Source organism: Lynx rufus, unplaced genomic scaffold (genome assembly GCF_022079265.1).
Source record: "Lynx rufus isolate CCGP_SWC_20201006 ecotype Redwood Valley unplaced genomic scaffold, mLynRuf1.p SCAF_3, whole genome shotgun sequence".
Lineage (NCBI taxonomy): Eukaryota > Metazoa > Chordata > Mammalia > Carnivora > Felidae > Lynx > Lynx rufus.
In genome coordinates this window covers 171,408,585-171,430,509 of record NW_025814845.1, presented here as the reverse complement: position 1 = coordinate 171,430,509, position 21,925 = coordinate 171,408,585, and the positions used below count along the sequence as shown (strand labels likewise).

At 40.7% G+C, this 21,925-nt stretch overlaps 1 protein-coding gene across 1 annotated transcript in view; it reads left to right on the top strand.

Moving 5' to 3' along the window:
* Positions 1-21,925, top strand: part of ADRA1A (adrenoceptor alpha 1A) — a 107,746-nt gene that overhangs the window by 76,713 nt on the left and 9,108 nt on the right. The window lies entirely within an intron of this gene.

The following is a 21,925-nucleotide window of genomic DNA, read 5'->3' as shown; positions in this document are numbered from 1 at the left end:
AAATCAGAAACTTTTCCCACCCCGTCCTGCCTTCAAAAGTTGCTTCTCTAAATTTTGACACCCACGCACAATCTAGCATCTTTTACTTTTACATTTTACTTACTTTTCTGAGTCTTCAGTTATTTATTTATTTATTTATTCATTATTTTATTTTATTTTATTAGTATTATTATTATTTTTGCAAAAGAGAGAGCATGAGTGGGGGAGAAGAGCAGAGGAAGAGAGAGAGAGAGAGAATCATGACCTGTGCCAAAATCAAGGGTTGGACACTCAACCAACTGAGCCACCTAGACACCCCAAGTTTTTAAATATTTATCCATAAATTTTAGTTTTAATCACAAAAAGAATGGGGCATAAGGAGCTTCTGCTGCCATGCCAGGACAGAAATTCTCTGTTGCTTGTTTTTTTTTTCCCCCAGCATTTTATGGTGAAAATTTTTAAACATAGAGAAAAGTTGAATTACAGTGATTGCCCATATGCCCACTCTTATCACATATCTATGCATGCTTCTATGTAGCCATTAATCCACCTTATTTTCCAATATATTTTATTTTTGTATTGTTTCTCATACTGTTTTTTTTTTTTTTTAATTTTAGAGAGAGAGTGTGCAAGCAGGGGAGAGAGGCAGAGGGAGAGAGAAAGAATCTTAAGCAGGCTCCTGACTCAGTGTGGAGCCTGATAGGGGACTTGATCTCATGACCCTGGGACCATGACCTGAGCTGAAATCAAGTCTAATGCTCGACTGAATGAGCTACACAAGCGCCCCTCACGTACCCGTTTTCATGTACAATTTAGTGGCATGAATTACATTCATGATGTTGTGTAACCATCACAACTATCTATTTCCAAAAGTTTTCATTACTCCAAACAAAAGCTCTATAACCATTAAGAAATAGCTCTCTATCCACTATTCCCCCAGCCCCCTGGTATCCTCTAATCTACTTTCTGTCTCTTTGAATTTACTTATTCTAGATACTTCATAAAAATGGACTCATACAATATCTAACCTTCTGTGTCTGACTTCTTTCAAAGTTTATCCATGTTATAACATATATCAGCACTTCATTCCTGGCTATGGCTAAATAATATTCCATTGTATGGATATACCACATTTTGTTTATCCATTCATCAATTGTTTATACTTTCTGGCTATCATGAGTAACAGTGAACTGAGCATTCGCATACAAGTCTTTGTATGGCCATGTTTCCAGTTATCTTGATTGAGTATTTATCTCCCTAGGAGTGAAATTGCAGAGTCATATGGTAACTCTGTTTAAATTTTTGAGGAAATACCGGACTGTTTTCCACAATGACTGTACCATTTTGCAACCCCACCAAGCAATGTATGAAGCTTCCAGTTTCTCCACATCCTCACTGACGCTTCCTCTTGTCCATCTTTTCCATTAAAACAATCCTAGTGGGTGTGAAATAGTAGCTCATAGTTTGGGTTTGCATTCCCTTAATGACTAATCATGCTGAACATCTTTTGATGTGCTTACTGGTCCTTTGTTTCTTATTTGGAGAATCTTTTGCCCATTTTTAAATTCGGTTATTTATCCTTTCTTTGTTGAGTAACTGTGCTTTTGAAGTATAAGTTACAAATAATAAAATACATCTTACGTCTACATTTTTGACGAGTTTTGACATGTGCATATACCTATGTAAACTCTACCCTACTGAAGTAAAAACTGTTTCATCATCCTGCCCCTTCTTAATGAACCCATGCTCTTCTCAGTCAAACTACAGTATTTATTGACTTTCATCTGTAGAGATTAGTTTTGCCCATTTTCAAAATTAATGTAAGTACATCCATACATGTACTATTTTGTGGTTGGCTTATTTCACTCAGCGTGTTTTTTGAGATCTGTTCTTTTGTTGCAAGTATCAATAGCTGCTCCTTTTTCCATTCTGAGTAGTTTCCATTGAAAGAATAGATCATAATTCAGTCATCCACTTTCCTGTTGATGGACATTTGCATTGTTTCCAGTTTGGGATCTGTTAGGAATAAAACTGCTTTTAACATTCACATACTAACTTTTTGTGTGTGAATATAGATTTTCATTTCTCTTAGGAAAGACCCAGGAGTAGAATTGCTAAATCATGGGATAGATACAGATTTAACAACATAAGAAACTGGCAAATGGTTTTCCTGAGTGTTTTTATATTTTTCACCAGCAATGCGTGGAGAATTCTTCTGGCTCCCCCACAATGGTAGTATTGTCAGTCTTCTTTATTATAGTCATCATAGTGAGCTTGTAGTAGTATCTAATTGTGCTTTTATTTTTTTTAATATTTATTTATGTTTGAGAGAGAGAGAACATAAGTGGGAGAGGAGCAGAGAGCAAGGAAAACACAGAATCTGAAGCAGGCTCCAGGCTCTAAGCTGTCAGCACAGAGCCTGACACGGGGCTCGAACTCATGAACCATGAGATCATAACCTGAGCCGAGGCTGGACGTTCAACCGACTGAGCCACCCAGGTGCCCCTGTCTATTCATCTCTACTGTTATCTTTTGATGAACAGGAGTTTTCATTTGGGTGAAGCCTATTTAACCACTTATGGTTATTGCTTTCTAAGCCTTGTCTGTGAAAGGTCTCCCTGCTCTAAGATCACAAAGGTATTTTGGTATGTTTTCCTTTCAGAACTTCATAGGTGTAGCTTTATGTTTAGGTTCATAAACCTTATCATATTATTTTTTTGTGTAGTATGTAAGGTCATAGTTCATCTTTTTTTCTCTACAGATATCCAATTATTCCTGCACCATTTGTTGAAAAGACTTTCCTTTCCTTCATTGAATTCTTTTAAACCTTTGTGGAAACTCAGTTGACTGTGGGTCTATTTCTGGAGTCTCTGTTCCCTTCAGTTAATCTGTATTCTTACATTCATACAATACTATAAGTCACAAACTTAGGTATCATAACTCTTCCAACTTTGTTCTTTTCCAAATTGAATTGGAAATTTTAGATCACTAATGTTTCTACATAAATTGATGTATTGAGATGTTCTGTTTCTTTGCATATCAGGTTTGAAAAATTGTGTATCAAGGAATTTATCTATTTCATCTAGGTTGTGGAATTTATTGGCATGAAGTCCAAAATATTCGCTTATTATCCTTAGGGGTTGTGAGCTCAACAGAACACATTGAAGATGAAACCAGCTATAGTAGAGACCTTGTTCCATATCCTGGGCTCAGCTGACACCCCAGAAAAGTATGCCTCAGGAGCAGGACTACTCTAGCCCTAGAAGTAATAATAAAACCTAAAGCCAGGTCTCAACAGAATCAAACTGATCTGCCTCTCAGGTCTTCTAGGGGCCCCATCCTATGCTTACATGGTGAAATATTTGAGGATCCCTTCCAGGGGACCCATCTGCAGACTGTTGGGACTTGCTTGCACCACTTTCTCCTCTCTGGACCCCTGCCTTTCAGCTTCCACCCATCTCTGCATCCCTGAGCCACAACCTCTGTTTCCCTCTATCCAGAGAGATGCTGTCTGTCTGAGCTTCGTGAACTTCCCTGTGCTTTGGTTTAGAAAATGCCCCTAGGGTTCAAGCCAGGGTGACTGTGGAGCACCTCTCCTGCATTCCCTTCTCTCAAGGATCAAACCCCTAAATGCCTCAAAACAGGTGCTTCATATATTGTGTCCAATTCTATTATTTTTATGGCATTAAATAAATAAATGCAACGTTGATAACTCTCAGGATTTTTTAGCTAATTAAATTCAACATTTATGATTGAAAGTTGACACCATGTAAGGCATTGTTGAGAATCAGTAAAGTAAAACACTTGCTCTGAAGGATATGCCTGGGTAGAGAGAGCAGAAAAAAGCATAACAAAGTGTCATATACAAGAAGTTAATAAGACATAAGATGAAAAAGTGCTCAGGGGAGTACAATACGAGTGTTTAATTTTGACATGGGGATGGTGGTGGGTGAGTGGTGTTTTGGATAAGTTTCTTAAAGAAGTAACCTTTCACGTGGCTTTTGAAGAATGGTAATCTACATAACCCCCCAGATTACCTCCTTTTGTAAACTTTAGGATATTTTATAAGCTTTGTTGTCTTTTCTGTAAGCAGATGCCATCCGAGTGCTACTTTTCATTAGACTCCAGTTAGTTAAATGAGTTGGCTTTCTCTACACACACATTAAATGACATGTCAAGGCAACTGAATTATTATCTCTGTCTGGGGAAATAATCTGGGAATTAAAAATGTCCTTGGAACAAAAGTAAATGAGAACAAGCAGGAGGTAGGTGAGAGGTGACAGTGTTTATGGCAGTGTAAGCAGAGGGAAAAGTATATTTGGATCTGCTTAACATATTAGGACTCCTTTTTAGAATGTGTTGCTTCTGCGTGGGTTAATATCCTGTCCTTTCGTGAGTGAGAGAGACCCGAAACTTTGCCCAAACACTCAGCTAAAAGAGCAGATAATTTGGAGCATCACTAGAAGTTATCCAAAGCTAACCTATTTGTCAATGCAGATAAACAGTTTGCGTCTGACTTTGAATCACGCAAATAACCAGCTCGACAGCCTGAAGACACCTCTTAGTCCCCCTGCTTCGTTTCAGCACCTTGGACATAGTGAGTGCTTAATGATCATTTATTGAAGTAATCACCATGTCTTGACCACTTTGCCCTTGAAAGCCCCCTCAAATCCCTTCTTTTCTCCATATCCTTAAGACACTTAAATACAGCAGAGCTCAGACTTTTCGGTCTCAGGCCTTCTTTACATTCTTAAAAATTATTGAAACCCTCAAAGAGCTTTTGTTTATATCTATATCTGTTGATGTCTAATTAGAAATTAGAACTAAGAAATTTTTTTTAATTTTTATTCTTTCAAAATAACAATAAGAAACCCGTGAATGTTAACGTAACTAGCATTTTTGTGCAAAGGAACTATATTGTCCAAATTAAAAAAAAATAATGGAAAAAAGTAATATTCCATATTTTTGCAAATCCCTTTATTATTTGGCTAATATGTGGACATCTGGGTCCTCATCCCCACTTTTGCATTCAGTCCGTCACAATAATACACGTCATGTCCTTTCTGGAACATTCCACTGTACTCTTGTGGCAGGATGAGCATGAAAAGGCAAATAATGTCTTAGTATTATAATAAATCTATTACCCACTTTGCAGCCCCATTGGAAGAGAGCTTTGAGGACTGATCCTTGAATATGACTCTCTTCATTTCATACCTGATTCAAGTCCCATCTCTATAAATATTTGCTCAGTGAGTAAATAAACCTCTCCAACAGATACTGAACATATCTACCGTAGAAGCAAGGCTGTGTGTTTGCAAGAGTTCTCTGTGATCACATACTGCAGAGGCTGCTGGGTTATCGCTATCGCGGTATCAGTCTCCATGCCTTTGCCTGATTTCGGAGGCTCCCTTTCATCTCCGCCCACCGTCTTTAATTTGATTATATCTCCGCCCAGATCCATTGTGACCCTCCTTCTGCAAGGTTCCCTTCCCATCCCTCATCTCATAGGTGCACCTGTTTGTTATCCATTCCCGAGGCCCAGTGTAGGGACCATTTGTCACAGTCGTTCCTCCATGAATGCTTCCCTCCCTCACTGACCATCTCTGACACTTTTTATGACATTCTATACTGTGAATTACTAGTGGATCTCTGCAAGTCTTGGTTCAAAATGCATCCAGGAGGTGAGGAAAAAGGTCTCACCTCTTTTGTTGCTCACAGTCCCAAATACATTTGACTTTTAAGCAAAATGAGCCAAAGAGCAAACTCACCTAAGAGAGTTGGTTAAGTGTCTGACTCTTCATTTCAGCTCAGGTCATGATCTCACAGTTCGTGTGATGCAGCCCCGTGTCATCAGGCTCTGCACTAACAGCATGGAGCCTGCTTGGGATTCTCTCTCCGTCTCCCTCTCTCTCTGTCTGCCGCTCCCCTGTTCATGTGCGGGTACGTGTGTGCGTGCACTCTCTCTCAAAATAAATAAGCTTTAAAAAAAGAGTTTTAAGACACTTACACATACAGACAAAAGCACCAAAAATTCAGATAAAAAGTGAACTGTCTTCATAATTAAATGCTTCTGCTCTTTTTTAATTTAAAAAACTTTATAATGGAAATTCTCAAATATATACAAAGAGAGAAGAGAGGAATGAAGCTGGTATACCTATCGCCCAATTTTAACAACTTTAAATAGATATGTAAGCAGTTTTATCTTATTCATATTCCCCACTTAATACAGATTCTTCTGAAGCAAATTCTAGACAGCATATCATTTCACCTGTAACTGTTTCACTATGTACCCATAATATAATTATAGACAAAAGCCAACAATAATTTCTTATTATCAATATATTGAATTAGTGTTCACATTTCTCCAATTTTCTTATAATACTTTTAGAATCTTTTTGCTTAAATTGATATCTTCATAAGGTCTATATATTGTGAGATGCCTTTATGTTTCTTAAGTCTTTTTTATTCTACAAGTTTCCCCTTGATCTCATTTTTTTTCCTTTCTTTGAAATTGTTACTTTATTTCATTTGAACAGTTTTCCTTAGTCTAGATTTTGCTGACTTCATCCCTGTGGTGCCATTCAATGTGCTCCTTTCCCCCTACAGTTCATGGAAATTGGTCAGGCTTTAGATCCCAGAAGGTTTTCTCAGATGTTGATTTGTTGTAAAAATTAACTCCTGTGGCGCCTGGGTGGCTCAGTCGGTTAAGCGTCCGATTTTGGCTCAGGTCATGATCTTGTGGTTCATGAGTTTGAGCCCCGTGTCAGGCTCTGTGCTGACAGCTCGGAGACTGGAGCCTGCTTCAGATTCTGTGTCTCCTTCTCTCTCTCTGCCTGTCTCCCACTCATGATCTGTCTCACTCTGTCTCAAAAATAAACGCTAAAAAACAAAAAATTTAAAAATTAAATTAACTCTTAAGTGGTATATACTTCCATCAGGAGGCACACAATGTTTTATCGACTCTCTTAAGATATCAATAAGGAAGACCATAGCCTAGATCCATCAATTCAGTTTATTTATTTAGATTGCAAAATGGCAACATCCTAACTCTATCATTCTATCTTCATTTTTTATAGCTTGAAAACACCTATAAGGAGCAACTTTCACTCATCAACTATTTGATTCACTGCGATGTAGATTTTACCAGAAAACCAGGATAAATCCTGGCTTCCTTACCTATTTCCCAATTTTAAAAAGAATAAAGTGGATATTTAGCATCCCACAAAGGTAATCAGTGAGGATCCCCGTGCCCGGCATCATTAAAACTTCTGGCTTGAAGCACATTATTAATCTTTATTGAGTCTCAAATTGTGGCAACTTTGGTTAGTGGTAACTTTTTGAGGCTAGTTCCTGAGTACTTATGACATGATCCAGTAGTCTGTCATGACTACCCCACGTGTGCTTTGTGTTTCCTGACCAGACCTGGAATCAGCCGTCTCTCTAAGAATCCTTAGTTCTTTGTAGTGGAAAACAGTATTTAGGTGACACTATCTAGTGGGGTGGTTATTAAAACTTGCATCGATCATTTTCTCTAGGTTTTTTTAGTAGTCAAAACTAGGAAATATGATTTTTTTATTTTTTTAATGTTTATTTATTTTTGAGAGAGAGAGAGAGAGACCGAGCACGAGCAGGGGAGGGGCAGAAAGACAGGGAGACACAGAATCCGAAGCAGGCTCCAGGCTCTGAGCTGTCAGCACAGAGCCCGACACGAGGCTCGAACTCACGGACCTTGAGATCATGACCTGAGCTGAAGTTGGACGCTCAACCGACTGAGCCACCCAGGCGCCCCTCTCTCCTATTATTTATAGCTCCTGTTTCTTTTCTTCTTTCAAGGCATTGATGTAATCTTCTAGAACATCACTCATTAATTATAATTTTAGACATCTTTGTCTTGTTCATAATAAACATTTTTAATAATCAAGGGACAGAAAGAAACCCTTCTTCTGCTTTCACACAAATTCCCCTTAAAGTGAGAGATAATTTTTGCTTTAGTTGTTAGCAAACTATTGCTCCCACGGGCCAAATCCAACCTGCCTCTTTTTTCCATAAGCTTGTGAACTAAGAATGATTTTTGTACATTTGTAAATGTTTGAAAAAAAAAAATCAAAAGAAGAGTGTATTTTGTGACACATGAAAAGTACATGAAATTCACCTTTTAAAAGTATTTTCTCAGTTGCCTGTCATTGTAGTTTTGATTTCTACTCAAAAATTACCAGTAGATACTTTGCTGTGTCTATATTTTAGTCATTCTACTCTGAGTATAGTTTTATTGGTTTTGTCTAAGAGCTTTTTTAGAGAGGGAGAGAGGAAGAGAGAGCATGCACATGTATGAGCTGGGGAGGGGCAGAGGGAGAGAGAAAATCTTAAGCAGCCTCCATAGCCAGTGCAGAGCCCCATGTGGGGCTCGATCTCATGACCCTGGGATCATGACCTGAGCCGAAATCAAGAGTCAGATGCTTAGCCAACTGAGCCACCCAGGCACCCTTAAGAGCTTTTGAAATCTATATACATATCCAATGATACATATTCAATGTATTCAATGTATTCAATACATATTCAATGATATGTATCCAGTGTCATTTCATACATAAAAGCTAACAAATACAGCTTTATTGGGAAGTATTCCTTTTATCAACACAAAAGAAACCTACTTATCCCATGAAATTCCTTATGGCTTGAATTCATTGTTTGATACGAATATTGCTGCCCCAGGTTATTTTTGCCTTGGCTTAGTATATAATTCCAAAGCATATCGTTTTTTTTAACCACACAATGGTATTTTGTTTTTTATTTCATTTGTATTTGGGTTCTTTCATGAACCATATATATTTCTATTTTTAACTCTGAGAGTCTTTGCTGTCTTTAATAAAAAGGTTATTTTTTAATTTCTGGTTCACAGCAAAATTGAGAAGAAACTACAGAGATTTCCCCTATACACCCTCCCCTCACACATGCATAGCCCTCCGCCATTAACAACCCCACCCGTGGTACATATGTTGTGATTAATAAATGTACATTGACCCATCATAATCACCCAAAGTCCATAGTCAACATCAGGGTTCACTCTTGGTATTTACATTCTATAGGGTTTGGACAAATTTGTAATGACACGTATCCACCATGACAATGTCATACAGAATAGTTTCACTGCCCTCAAATCCTCTGTGTTCCACCTATTTATTCTACCCTTGCCTCTAACTCATGGCGACCGCTGATCTTTTTACTGTCTCCATAGTTTTGCCTTTCCCAGAATATCATGTATTTGGAATCATACAGCGTGCAACCTTTTCAGATTGGCTTCTTTCACTTAGCCATATGCATTTAAGATTCTTCCATGGTTTATCATGGCTTGATCGCTCATTTCTTTTTTGGCACTGAATACTGTTCTGTGCAGGATGCACAATCTATCCATTTACCTACTGAAGGACATCTTAGTTGCATCTATATTTGGACAATTACGAATAAATCTTCTGTAAACATTCATGTGCATGTGTTTGTGTGGACATAAGCTTTAAGTTTCTTCAGGTAAATATCAAGGAGCACAGGGTGCCTGGGTGGCTCAGTCAGTTAAGTGTCCAGCTTCAACTCAGGTCACGATCTCCCAGTTGACAAGTTCGAGCCCCGTGTCAGGCTCTGTGCTGACAGCTCAGAGCCTGGAACCTGCTTCAGATTCTGTGTCTCCCTCTCTCTCTGCCTCTCCCCACTCACGTTCTGTCTCTCTCTGTCTCAAAAATAAACATTAAATTTTTTTTTTTAAATATCAAAGAGCAGAGGTCCTGGATCGTATAGTAAGAGTGTGGTTAGTTCTGTAAGACACAGCCAAACCGTCTTTCAAAGGGCTGTATCATTTTGCATTCCCACCAGCAATGAATGAGAATTCCTGTGGCTCCACGTCCTTGCCAGCATTTGGCATGACGATGTTTCAGATTTTGGCCAGTCTAGTACGTCTGTAGGGGTATCGCTGTTGTTTTAATTTGGATTTTTTTTAATGACATATGGTGCAGAGCATCTTCTCATATGCCTGTTGGCCATCTGTGTATCTTCCCTGGTGAGATGTATGTTAAGGTCGTTAGCCCATTTTTTTTTTTTTTTTTTTTTTACTTAGATTGTTTTTCTTCTTGCTGAGTTTGAAGAGTTCTTTGTATATTTTGGATAACAGTTTTTTATCAGGTGTGTCTTCTGCAAATATTTCTCCAGTCTGTTTTCTTGTCGCCACATTGTCTTGTCATCGACTTTGGCAGGGCAGACATTTCTAATTTTAATGGAATCCAGCTTGACAATCATTACTTTCATGGATTGCGCCTTTGGTGTCATAACGAAGAAGTCATCACATACCCAGTCATCTAGATTTTCTCCTATGTGGTTTTCTAGGAGTTTTATAGTTTTGTGCTTTACATTGAAGCCTGTGATGGATTTTGAACTAAACTTTGTAAAGAGTGTAAGGTCTATGTCTTGATTCACCTTTTGTGTGTAGATGTTCAATTTTTCCAGCACCGTAGGCTGAAAAGATGATGAGATTTTGTCTTTTTCTGCAGGACTTTACGTCATCTGCGTTTCTCTTTTCATTTGATATATTTGAGCATCTTTGTAATAACTCATTTTACTCCTCAAAGGGTGAGCATGGGTATACTAAAAATACAAACTTTAGTTAACAAATAGTTATAAATTTATTATTTTATTTTTGTATGTTTCATAGGATTAAGTAATAGTAAATCAATGTGTCTGAACTTTCTACGTGCCAGGCACTAATCCAATATTAGCTCATTTGATTATCACAACATGAGGTAAGCATTAATATAAAAGGAAGCCGAGGCAAAGAGAGTTACTGAGAAAGCAGTGACTTTAGTATATCTCACATTTAACTATTATCATAGAACTTGATATGTTTTTGTGCTGCTCAGAGGTCATCCTTCCAGTGATGGAGCATTAAGAGAATTTTATCAGGGATTGGTGATAAATTTCATTAAATGACTTTTATCCCCGTCGCGCTAATTGTATGTTCTTTTCTGAACTATTATTCTTACCTCCCAAAGAAATATTTAACATTCCATCTTACAAATGATGAGAAAAGATGACCACCCAATGGGGAAATGGGAAGAACTAATTAACAAGCAATTTGCAAAGTACAAGAGATACAAGTGACTAATAAAATGTAAAAAGATCATATTTTACCTATCACATTGGCCAAGAGAAAATGAGTACTTCCTGCTGCTGGGGGGGGGGGTGGGGTAGGCATTCTCTGTGCAGTGCAGTGCTAAAAGCAAGCATTTTTGAAGCGGATCTGGGTTCCAATATTGATGGCTCTTTCTAGCTGTTCTTTCACACAGAATTTATTTATTCGTACAGCCAGCAAGCATGTATTGAGTTCTTTTTGTTTACCAGGACTTTTTCTTGTGCTCCTTGCATTTAGGGTGATTACATTTCATTGTGGAACAGACAATTTAAAATTATTTCATGATATTGGGGCATCTGGCTGGCTCAGTCAGTTAAGCGTCCAACTCTTGATGTTGGCCCAGGTCATGATCTCACAGTTCATGAGTTTGAGCCCCGAGTCAGGCTCTGCTGTCACCACAGAGTCTGCTTGGGTTTCTCTCTCTCTCCCTCTATCTCTGCCCCTCCCCACTCGCTCGCTTTTTCTCTCTCAAAATGAATAGATACAAAAATAAAATATTTCATAACATTACACTGTATGTTAACTAATTGGAATTTAAATAAAAAGTTGGAGAAAAGGGGAAAAAAAGAAAAATGTTTCAGAAAGTGACAAGAGTTGATAGGGAATAAAAAGGAATAACATGAGCTCATGTGACAGGGATGCTGACGTGGGGGGTAGGGGGGAGTCGGTGAAAGAGGTATTCCTTAGATAATATGCTCAGGTAAAGCATCTCAGAGGAGGGATATAAAAGAGAAAGATCTAGACAGGCAATCCCAAGGGAGGAGCCTCCCCAGAAGGGAAAATCAAGCATCGAGACTTTGAGTTTGGGAAATCTTGGCAGTTTGAGAGGTTCAGCATGGCTATGAGATACTTTATTGCCAAAAGGCAGAGGCCAGTTCCTTGTAGTCCTTGGCGGGGATTTAATTCTTTACTCCGATGAGGAAAAGCGATATTTTCTGTGAAATGGGCTTCTTGGCACCCAATCTCATGGAGCACCTGTACATGAAAAACTAGCACAATGTTTTAGCACATAGTAGACACTCATTATAGTTCATTGTCATTGTCATCACCATATTGCCATTATTTTTAAAAAAAAATTTTAATGTTTTTTACTTATTCTTTAGAGAGACAGAGCATGAGTGAGGGAGGGGCAGAGTGAGAGAGGGACACAGAATCCGAAGCAGACTCCAGGCTCTGAGCTGTCAGCACAGAGCCTGACACGGGGTTCAAACTCACAAGCTGCGAGATCATGACCTGAGCCAAAGTCGGATTCTCAACCGACTGAGCCACCCAGGCGCCCCGCCATTATTTTTTTTTTATTAGGGGCACAAGAGCAAAAAGACATCTCTTCCCCAGAGAGAACTAAGTCTGTATGTATCAAAAAAACATACAAAAATCTCTTATCATATGACCCAGATTTCTTTTTCTAGAAATTTGTCTTGAGAAAATCCTCCGTAATGTGCCTTCCAAACCTACCCACGCATTTGTTTTATAGTTATTTATATAGAGAAAACTTGGAAAGACCAAAACTTCAAATTAGGAAGGGTAGACAAATAAGTTTTATTATATTTACATGATGAAATACTTTACGATGCCGTGAAAAATAGTGTTCTGGGGTAAAAATAAAGTAGAAAAATGTTCATGATACAGTAAGTGGAAAAAGTATGGTCACAAAAGCGTGTGCTATAAATACAGTCCCGGTTGTTAAAGTGTGTTCTTATTTCTAGATCATAGCATAACAGTTTGACTTTTGTTTCGCGTGTGTGCACGTTCACACGCGTGTACGTGGGCGCCGTGATTACGGATGGTACAGAGTGTGCACGCTGAGCATGTGTTAGTTGTAGCATTGTTGAAATTTTTTTTAAGTTTATTTATTTATTTTGAGGAAGAGTCAGCATGGGGGGTGAGGGGCAGCAGGGGACGGAGAGAGAATCCCGAGCAGGCTGTGCATTGCCGGCACAGAGCCTGATGCGGGACCGAACACACGAAGCTGTGAGATCACCACCTGAGCCAAAACCAAGAGTCGGACGCTTACCCGACTGAGCCACCCAGGCACCCCAGTTTTACAATTTTTTTACACAATATTTTTTTAACATACTTGCTATGATGTTTCTTTTTTTTTCTTTTTTATTATTAAAAAAATACTTTTAAGGTTTATTTTGAGAGAGAGAGAAAAGCATGAGCGGGGGAGGGGCAGAGAGCGAGGGAGACACAGAATCCGAAGCAGGCTCCAGGCTCTGAGCTGTCCGCAGAGTCCGACGTGGGGCTCGAACTCATGAACTGTGAGGACATGACCTGAGCTGATGTCGGACGCTCAACTGACTGAGCCACCCCGGTGCCCCGCTATGATCTTTCTCAAACTATTTTAGTGTCTAAACACAAACTAATTCGAAAAAGAAAGTGAATATAAATGTTTATGTTAAGAAGTTTCTAGAAATTTCTTAATAATGGATTCAATACTGCTTCATTTTTGGTGTCTAAACCAGGATCTCATTTTGCCTGTGGGAATTCAGTGGTAAACACTGAGTACCGCTTAGCCGCAGAGAAGCCAGACAGCGGGCAGTGCAGATTTACAGCAAGTTCGGTATTAGGGGGTGCCGTGAAGAATCCGGAGCCCTGCAGAGTTGGGTTAGAACTCAGCTTCACTGGCTGATGGTTCTTTGGGAACTCATTAAACTCCCTAAGTTCCAGTTTCCTCATCTGTACACTGGGGAGAAACAGTATACACCTCACAGGGTGTGATAAGGCAAAGCACGAGGTCATGCACTTAATATGAAGCCAGAAACTCGAACGTGCTCAGTAAATTTCATCTACTATTCTAGTCATTACTCCTAGAATCACCACCATCCCCTTCATGGTGTTCTGAAGAACTCTGGTAGGTATTATGAGCTCGGGAAACTTTAAAAGCCTTAAAACCTTAAAAACAAAATCAAACCATATCTAACTCCTAGGAGCCTTTTCATCTACCACAGACAAAAGCAGGAAACAGAAGGGCCTGGTGTGGTAGAAAGGCCAGATGTCCCTTCACAGGGAAAGAGTGCCAGAGAGAAATGCGGTGTAATTAATACGTGGCCCTAGCTCCGGTCTGGACACAGCACACCTTGAACAGGCACCTATCGTTTGCCTAATAGGACTCAAGCTGGTCCAAGAAAACCTCCGGGTGAACAAAATTACCTTTCTTTTTTGTAACCAAAATTAAGTATTATCGGACAACAGGCTATCCAAGAAACGTGAACATATGTCAATGGGAATGTACCTTTTCCCCAGTACACTGAATAAGGTACTCGAAGTACTTGGGGATCTCAGAGCAGCCTGGCTGGTCATGGTTTAAGAAGATAATGGAGTCCACAGGCTATCAAGGAGGGCTCACAGGTGGCCCGAGCCTTAGAGCCAGAACAGGAAGTCCAGGCACATCTCACTACGAAGATAGACCCATCACAGATACTCAGAACAGCTGGTTTCTGACCTTGAGAAGTCTCCCTGCAGGTTAAAAATAGACCAGGTGAAGACACAATGAATAACCAGGATACTCTGAAAGATGCAGAGTTGGTACAATGGAAGAAGATAGAGCTCAGATGCAATGAATGCTTACAACCCAACACCATGCGCACAAGTATGTGGGAACTGAGGCACAGGCAAGGGAAGAAACTTGCTCTCAGCAGTGGACTTGTAAGTGAACTGCCAGGATCTCTTTCCCAGGGAACACAGAGTGGCAAAAGCCTGTGGCAGGAATCAGTAATTTTATGCAGCAAGATAGATGGTGACTATTTCCATCTCCTGTCCTTCGCTTTCCCCTTTACGCTCCGTGTTGAAGGATTACGGATCTCAGTTCTCCTTGTAGGCTGGACTTTGTCTGGTGTTTCTTTACAAGTGGTCAGGCCCACCTTCTGACCTAATCTTACCTGATTGTTTTTAAGCAAACTTTATTAATAGAGTTTTATCAAAAGGTTCTTTGACAGAATATAGTGTTCGTGGTTTTTCACATGGCCAACCATGTCTATCCTGAACAAACAAAATTATTAACACTCAAGAATGGATTTCTATTTTAATCACTTGAGTTCTACATGTCTCTGCTTTCTGAAAAATAGTACATGAAATGTGTGATTAATTTTCTTTGCCACTCAGATGACTGTTTTTGTACTGAACTTTGAGTACCGTAACACTGTGCACTAATTTCGCTATAAAGCTGGTAAAACACAGACTGACTCTTAAGGCAGCATAATCTGAGGGTTAAAAGCATGAGCTTTGGCATCAGACAAGCCTGGATTTGAATCTGAGCCCAGACATTTCCTTTAGTTGTCAGTTAAACTCCTTGAGCCTCAGTTTCTTCATCTGTAAAATGAGGTTGATAATGTATTCACATAGGGCTGTACAGGGGAATTAAATGGGATAATGTTTGGGAAATAACTTGCATGATGTCTGGCATATAATAAGTGTTCGATGAACGTCAATTTTATTCATGAACAGATATTTACTAAGCACCTACAATGCACCAAGTACAATTCCTATCTTGATGAAAGTTATATGTATAGGGAAAGACATTAAGCAAATCAATACACATGTAATCTTACAAAAATAAGTGTGACAGGTACAATGAATGAAAAGCATAAGATGCTTTGGTAGCATTAAACAAGAGAACTTCTCTTAGCCTGTAATCTGGGATATGCGAATGTACAGAAGGAGATCACAGATAGTTTTCCTGAAGAACTGGGATTTAGGCAAAGACCTAAAGGATGAAGAGGAATTAGCACTGCAAAGGGGATAGAAATGGAGATAATATTCCATGCAAAGAGAACAGGAAGTGCAAAGGTCCCGGGGCAGAGAAGCATTCCATGAATCCAGAGAAGATCAGAGTGATCAGAGGAGGAGTCAAGGAAGGTATGCAAGACAGGACAGAAGAGGGAAGGAAGACCAGAACATTTGACTTGATGAACCATGTTAGTGATTTTGGGTTTTATCTAAGAGCACTGGGAAGTATTTGAGACATATAAGCAGAGATGTCACCGAATTGGAGTTGCATTTCATAAAGATCATCCTAAAGAAAAGACAGGATTATGCATGCATGCAGGAGACCAATGACAGGGATCCTACAGGTGACAGATTAGGCCATGACAGTGGATATAGAGAGATGTGGAAAGGCTTGGATGACATTAGGTGTTATAGTCTACTGGAGATATCAAGAACAAGGTACTGGGACCAAGTTTTTGTCACAAACAAGTGAATGAATGTTAATAATCATTTTTAGAGATAGGGAATGCTAGAAGACAAGCAGATTAGAGAGTGTCATTGTACATACATTAATATCAAAGCTCCTGTAGATATCTAAGTAGAAATGCGTATGTGGGTCATGAGCTCAAAAAGTGAACAAGGACCTCAAAGTATACACTTGATATCCAAATGCTAGCTACCGAGATATTAATTTTGAAAGTGTCCATATTTTTGGAGGGCCTGGGTGGCTCAGTTGGTTAAGCATCCAGCTTGGACTCAGGTCATGATCTCACGGTTCATGGGTTCGAACCCCGTGTTGGGCTCTGTGCTGACAGCTCGGAGCCTGGAGCCTGCTTCGGATTCTGTGTCTGCCTCTCTCTCTGCCCCTCCCCTGCTCATACTCTGTCTCTCTCTGTCTCAAAAGTAAATAAAACATTTTAAAAACTAAAAAAAAAAAGAAAGCGTCCATATTTTTTAGAGGCAGTTCTTGGAGAGCTCCCAAGTAATTGGACATATGTCTACTGTTGCAATGAAAAATTTTAATGGATTAATAATGGAAAGATTCTGAAGTGAAGACCAGAGTTATTAGTCTAGTCCTCCCACTCACCAGTTCTGCAACCCTGAGCAAGTGTCTTACCCTTTCTGCATCCTTATCCATTTGTAGCCCAGATGTCAGGTGCCTCGAGAGTTTACAGGAGGTGGCTACAAATGACTTCAACAACAATTTAGATCAGAATGTGTATATTGGATCCCAAGTAGCTAGTGAATAAAATTTAGGAATTCTTGAAACGTAGGTAGATTAGTCCCACTCACAGAAAAATGTAAGTCATGCTAAGCAAATCATTTGTCAGATCCAGTGACGTGTCCATAACCTTATATGTGTGTACCTCTTAAAATGCTTCTGGTGCACAATGTCTTTACTGCCACATTGGAAAGGAAGCAAGATGTTCAGAACAACCAACTTTCCTTCCCCAGTGGTGTTGGCTTTCTTCGGAAGTTTTAAAACTTCAGGGTTAGAATGTACCTTAAGGAATATCTTCATAGGATGTTTTATGATGCTTGAATCCCCAGTATGACACCTCAGGGATGGGTATTCCAGGATGCTTCCATTGATGGGAAGAACAACTTCCAGGAAAGCCCGAATCTGCCTTCCTCCGGCTTCTAGCCATTGGTCAGAAGTTGAAGCCAGACCAATGTCCTGGTCTCCTAGTTGGCCTCCCTGCCCCTAGCGGCCTCCCTCTTTAGAAATTCCTAGATAAATGTGAGTCTTATGGGGAAAAAAAAAAAAACTAGGAAAATGGAAGCCTGCCGGAGCCTCCAGGTTCAAACACGTTTCTGTGCCATCCACTCGCTAACACTGATACCCGTCTTGAGGCACATCGTGGAGCTAACCTCTGCCTCACCAGAATCAAATTGGAATATGCAAAAACAGTGAGGGTCATTATTTTCTCTTTTTTACAGTTTATTTATTTATTTTTTGAGAGAGAGCGACAGCGCGTGCAGGGGAGGGGCAGAGAGAGGAGGAGAGAGAATCCCAAGCTGGCTCCGCACTGTCAGCGCAGAGCCCAACACGGGGCTCGAACTCACGAACTGTGAGATCACGACCGGAGCCGAAACCAAGAGTCAGATGCTTCACCCACTTAGCCACCCAGGCACCCCCCCAAGTTCCTATCATTAGTTTCATTTTGACAAACTACGGGAGCTTTCTTCTCTTCCCGTGAAAATTTGTCTATGGGTGAAAGACAAATTGACAACGACAGCCAGGTAAAAGTCCTGTGGCTCTAACGCTTGCCCAGGGAATGAGCCCGGCTGTGCTGGAGGTGCTCAGGAAGGCTCTGGGTCCAAGCAGCACATCCAGAAATTATTGTTTGTACTTATCAGATGTGTTCTGAATTAATCACCTAATCTGAGCAAATACAGCGTGGGCATTTCAGAGGGGAATCACAACAGCTGGGAGCAGCCTTTCCCTAGAAATGGCACTGTTTTTGGTAACGGAACATCACAACACACAGCAAGGATTGGTTCTTTTCGGGCTGCCCCAAATACACTTGCCCCTGTCTTTGGATCTTCTTCACCATTTTCCTTGTTTATTTTTCAAGCATCTTTATTCCTGACTCTGGAATTTTGCAGAACTTTCTGAACCACTGTCATCACGACCACTGGGACAGTTAGAAATTCATGAGTGGTTTCTCTTCTCTGGCCTTAGGAAGACTTTTTAGTGGACATGGTTTCTTCTGGTTGCCACATATTTATTTCTTAGGATTAAACTATGATATGTCAACCACTGTGACCCCAAACCACATCCTAGTGAACTAAAGATACCGTATCAGTCGGTTAACAGTTATGCAGACGTTCAACTCCTGTTGGTTATAATTTTCTACTTCTCTGTAATACTAACTAGAGTCTTTGGGCACTTGGATCACCATCTCTACTAACTAGTTATCTAGCAAAGTCTCCCAAACCTGTGGACTTCATAAGTGCTAGTACAGAATTTGAACTTGATCTTGAATTCAGTGGAGAGTCATTGAAATGATTTGATCAAGGAATTGATGATCAAGTTTGCTTTCCTAGAATCTCTCCGGCTACAGTGTAGACAGTAGGTTGGAAGGAGGTAAGGCTGGAAATTAGTGAGCTGAACAGATGGTCCTAGCTGGAGATGATGGTGGCCTGGGCTCGGATGGATGGCGACAAGGAGAAAGAAGTTTCAGCAGTCTGGACTGGGAGATTGAGGGATGTCACAGAGGAGTGGGAGACTGAAAAGTTGAGGGTGATAGTGGGCTTCTAGCTGGGACAGCTTAGGGGAAAGGGTGCCATCTACTGAGGATGGATGGAGGAGAGAAGGAACAGCAGGTTTTGTGAGAGACAGTGAGTTCGTTTGGTTATGTTAAGGATGAAATTGTTTGGAAACATCAGGAAAGATGTCCAGTAATAGTTGTATATGCAGAACTGGAGCTCAGGAGCCGGATATGCCCTAGGATAGAGGTTTGACAGTCGTCTAGGCAAAGAAGGAAATCGAAACCGTGGAAATGGACGAGCTTCCCCGATGGCTTTCTCCCCTGTTTGAATATCAGACGGTTCTCAGTTGCGACTACAGAAGGTTTGCCTAAGTTTGAAAAGAGTGAGGTTGTCCACTGCCAGCAAAACTGAGATTTCTCAATATTGCATCTATTATGAAAGACGGAAGCATGGTCAGTTCTTTGTTTCAAAGATGTCTGTAATTAAAACAGTACCGTACTCTATTGCCTTTTTCTTTTTTATTTTTTTAAGCTTATTTATTTATTTTGAGAGATAGCAGGCAGGGAAGGGGCAGAGAGACGGTGGGGACACAGAATCGCAAGCAGGCCCCGTGCTGTCAGCATGGAGCCCCAGGCGGGGCTCGAACTCATGACCCAAGATCATGACCTGAGCCAAAACCGAGAGTCAGACACTTAACCGACTGGGCCACCCAGGCGCCCCCTATTGCCTTTTCAAATTAAAGAGAAAAAGTTTCCAATCCCTTTTGCATTTTAAAATTGGTTTGCCCAGCTGTATTTAGAAGCCATATTATAGCTTCCCAAAAGACACTGTATATTTTGAAAACAAGCTATTAAAATACCTATGCATGTATGTTATGTCAGTTCGAATACCCCCTGTTTTTGGTGGAAGTGAGGCACTCAGCTGGTCTGGTCCAGCTTGAGCCTAGGACTGGGGAGAGGTGGCAGGGGTCCACAGCACCCCCCCCACACACACACAACCCTGCTCCCTGGCTTACCTTGGGCAGGGGCGGGGGGGATGCCAGAGCTGGGAATAGAGATCAAAGTATTCTTCAGATTCTGCCTTAGACAGAGCTAGATGATATTCCTGGAGGATGGCCATAGTATCAGGGCACATACCTCTGGGTGACCCGGTGAGAGGACCTAGTGTGTCATTTCCAAGTAGGGAATTATCCGGAGAACTCGGATTTGGCCTCTTTACAGGCAGTCCAGAACCCAAAGTCCATCTGCCTGCTCTCCTGTTTACCTCTTACTACAAAAGCACCAGCCAACTCACCCGTGTCCTTTCTGGCAAGACTCTGGAATGAAACCTGCCTGAGCCTTTAAGCTGAATGTGAAGGGACATCGTGCTGAGAAACTCCCGTGCTTCCTCCCTGGGTGACCGATTTGGGTCGTTCATGTCACCGCGTCGGATTTGTGGTGTTTGGCCTTGGATTTGCATCCTACGAATATGAGAGGCTGCTGTCGTAATTACAGGCTCCGACGTTGCCTACAAGACCCCATAAAATATCTTTATAAGTACTGGAAGTAATAATTTCATGAAGTGCCTGCGACTTAGCTGTACAAAATTATTTGTAGAATGGTTTTGTTTTTATGTAAATACGAGCGCCTCACAGATGGGGAAGATAAAGTGTTGGAATGCGAGTTAAGACGGCCCGCTTTCTCCACATAAGCATATGTTTCCAGCTGTGAGCAATTGAAGCCGGGGTTTGATTCAAAATGCCATTTTCTCCCATCAACAAGTGTCAGCCCCTAATGCAGCAAACATTTACTGAGAACTGTGTTCATCACTGAGGGAGATGTGAGGGACAAGAAGCGGTGTGTGTCTTTAGAGAGACTAGAAGCGTAAGGATTGAACATGTCACTCGTTCACTGGTGTTTATCATGGCTTACCGTATGCCATAAACTGTCAGAGGTGTTGAGGAAACAGCAGCGAAATGGAAAGGCGGGAACTTCTGCCCCTCAGGGAGTTTGTATTCAAGAAAAGCTGGGGGGAAAGAAATAAGTATAGAAATGAGTCAGCGGTCAGAGTGGCTAAAATGAACAAATCAGGAGACTATAGAGGCTGGCGAGGATGTGGAGAACCGGGAACCCTCTCGCACGGTTGGTGGGAATGCAAACTGGTGCAGCCGCTCTGGAAAACAGTGTGGAGGTTCCTCAAAAAACTAAAAATAGACCTACCCTATGACCCAGCAAAGCACTGCTAGGAATTTACCCAAGGGATCCAGGAGTGCTGATGCATAGGGGGACATGCACCCCAATGTTTATAGCAGCACTCTCAACAATAGCCAAATTATGGAAAGAGCCTAAATGTCCATCAGCTGACAAATGGATAAAGATGTGGTTTACATATACAATGGAATACTACTTGGCAATGAGAAAGAATGAAATCTGGCCATTTGCAGCAACATGGATGGAACTGGAGGGTATTATGCTAAATGAAATAAGTTAGGCAGAGAAAGACAGATACCGTATGTTTTCATTCACATGTGGATCTTGAGAAACTTAACAGAAGACCAGGGGAGAGGGGAAGGGGAGAAAAAAGTCACAGAGAGGGAGGGAGGCAAACCATAAGAGGCTCTTAAGGACTGAGAACAAACTGAGGGTTGATGGGGGTGGGGGAGAGGGGAAAGTGGGTGATGGGCACAGAGGAGGGCACCTGTTGGGATGAGACCTGGGTGTTGTATGGAAATCAATTTGACAATAAATTATATTTTATTTTAAAAAAGAAGGTGGTGATGAGTGCTATAGAGAAAAGCAGTGAGGTCCAGTGATTAGGGGGAATGGGGGAAAAGACAAGATAGACTGCCATGCAGAAGGGTTCATGAGTGAG